This window comes from Phyllobates terribilis, unplaced genomic scaffold (genome assembly GCF_046119375.1).
Source record: "Phyllobates terribilis strain yellow unplaced genomic scaffold, ASM4611937v1 Scaffold_449__1_contigs__length_1482836, whole genome shotgun sequence".
Taxonomy (NCBI): domain Eukaryota; kingdom Metazoa; phylum Chordata; class Amphibia; order Anura; family Dendrobatidae; genus Phyllobates; species Phyllobates terribilis.
This window is the reverse complement of record NW_027363209.1, coordinates 964,372-967,140: the sequence shown is the minus strand read 5'-3', so window position 1 is coordinate 967,140 and position 2,769 is coordinate 964,372.

The following is a 2,769-nucleotide window of genomic DNA, read 5'->3' as shown; positions in this document are numbered from 1 at the left end:
TCAGGGCAAAGATGTCAGTTGCCCTGAAATTCATCTTCAGGAGGAGCTCCACGACCCTCGCTCTTGGCGGGCACGCTTCACTGCTCCTCCACGGAAGACGGACTACATTCCTCCTGGCCACCCCCTGCCCGGCTGTCGGGAGAGACCACACTGTCTCCCCCTCCCTTTTATCTTGGAAGGCGGCCAGGCCGTGTCTATCCAGCCAAAAGGCCAGGTCCACCTCTCTTCCCTCTACCTGGATCGTCCGTTCTCCCTTTTTGAGGGCCTCCAGGAAACGGCGCCGCAAGTCACCATCCCTGAGGTCCAGAGGTGAGGAAGCCCCCCTAGAAGACCTCGAGGCCCCGGCTACTACCCCCGCAAAACTCCGGGGACCAGCAGCCGGGGGGGTAGATGGACCAGCCCCGTCCCCACTCCCCCCACTACCCACAGACATACCATTCTTACCTCCTGCAACCGACACACCAGCACTCGTATCCTCAACCACAGCCACATTAATACCCACGCCATCCGCATCCATGTCAACAGTCACCCCACTCCCACTCACATGCACACTGGGGTCACAATTTTTCATTTTCTGCAAACGTTTTTTTCCTGCAGTTTTTTCACTGCTGCCACCTGCTGGCAGCACCTTCCCTGCCGGGGGGTTTTGGGAGCCAGTTGCTGCTGGCAGTTTTGCCGGCGCCCCTGCCCCAGATAAGCCCACGGGCACAGGGGACACCGACAGGCAGGCACCATCTCTGCTGTCTGTTGCAGCCGTGGCACTACTGCTCCCAGCAGCTTCCAGTGTTAAGCCCCGCCCCTTTTCGGACGGAGCCACGCCCACTTTGGCGGGGTTTGTCTGCGAGGCCACGCCCCCCGCGCCAGGCAGCACGGTGGGGGCCCCAGAGGCCACTCCCACCGGTGCCGTGGGTGACAGGGAGACCAAGCCCCCCGCACCAGGCAGCACAGTGGGGGCCTCAAAGGCCACTCCCACCGGTGCCTTGGATGACAGGGAGGCTACGCCCCCCACACCAGGCAGCACAGTAGGGGCCCCAGAGGCCACTCCCACCGGTGCCGTGGGTGACAGGGAGGCCACACCCCCCACACCAGGCAGCACGGTGGGGGCCCCAGAGGCCACTCCCACTGGCACCGTGGACGGCTGGGAGGCCACGCCCCCCGAAGCCGGCCGCGCCGGGACCCCCGAAGCCGACCCAGAACCGGGTCTACTCACAGGGGCCCCTGGACCAGCGGCACCAGCTCTCACGGGCATAGCAACCCCTACCGTCACACCTTTCACCACAAATAGCCTGGCCACCCCAGCTCCGACGGCCGGCCCCAGGCTAGGCCACTCCCCCTCGGCACCCAGCGGCGGTGGAGCCCCCCGCGCTGACCCATTACTGGGCCCCTGCGCAGGGGGCCCCGACCTCGCCGCGGATTTTGCCAAGGGAGCAAGCCCCACCTTACGCTTATGAGCCGGCTCTGCCGGAGCCGCAGGCCCCACACCCTTCATCTTAACAGGTGTCTGGGTCCCTAAAAGTGATCCAGATTTTTTAGTGGATCCGTGTGTGAGGGACCCAGACACCCCAGCACACGCCGCCGGAGATGCGGCCCCGGCTGTCGGTGCGCCGCCGGCAGCGCAGGAGGCAGCGGCAGATGTACACGCCGCCCCCTGCACGCCATCAGGCGCAACAGGTGCCAGGCCAGACCCCCCTCTTACAGGGGATCCAGCACGAGCACCACCACTGATAACACCCACCGCCGGGCCGCCCTCCGTGCCATGCTCCATATCAGACACCTCTGACCCACTGCCTCTATTACCACAAACAGAGGCAGCGCTCTGCGTGCCATGGCCTATATTCTCCCCGCTCCCTCGCTGTGGACCCACAACAGAGTCCAAGCCGGGGTGGGTGGCGGGTGCCGCACAACGGGACAGGGGGGCCCCAGAGAGGGGGACATACACAAATTTATGTACAATAGATGTTTTCTTTTTTTTTTTTGCTTTTCTCTTCGTCCCCCTCCCGGGTGCCTCATCATCGCAGATCTCATCCCCGAACATAAGTTGACCAAAACGTACCGGGGACTCGATCTGCTGGATCTGCTGCATGATAAGGCAGCCCCCCTCACTGCTGCTACTCCCATCCTCCTCATCCTCCCCCTCGCTCCCGCTGCCCTCTGAAGGGCTAGAATCAGATGGGAGAGCCATCTGCTCAGGGGCTATCCCGCTATGCGATGCCTGGAGATCATTTACCAGGCCATCAGGCGGTGGGTAGGGTGCAACCTCCTCCACGCATGCCTCTTCCTCCTCCACCGCCTGGCCGGGGCCCTGCGACCCCACCAGAGCCCGACCGGTCATGGCTCTGAACCGGTCATCGTTCATCAGCTTCTCCCGAAAGGGTCCACTGCCTTCCAATATGGTGCCTCTGCGGTCCTCTAGCTCTTCAATGGCCCGTTTGATTTTCCGGACCGCGGCGGATAGCTCAGGCTTCTTGCTGCCAGAGGCCCTCTCGGACCTCTCCTGAGCTACCCTCAACTCCCCCCAGAGGGAACTCAGCTTTTTAGAGGTGTCCTCATACTCGCAGAGGTGCGCATGGACACGGGAGGCATAGGTGACGGTTGCCTCCCTCGACACCTTGGTACCCCAATCAGGGGGCACCGCTGCAGCACCTCTGCTGGCACTCGACCTACCTCTGGAGGGAGGAGCCGCCGCGGTCGTAGCCTCGGGGGTCCTCCGGGTCTTCATGCTGGAACCCTTGCTTGTATGGCCAGATTTTGCAGCCTTAGCCGTGTTGT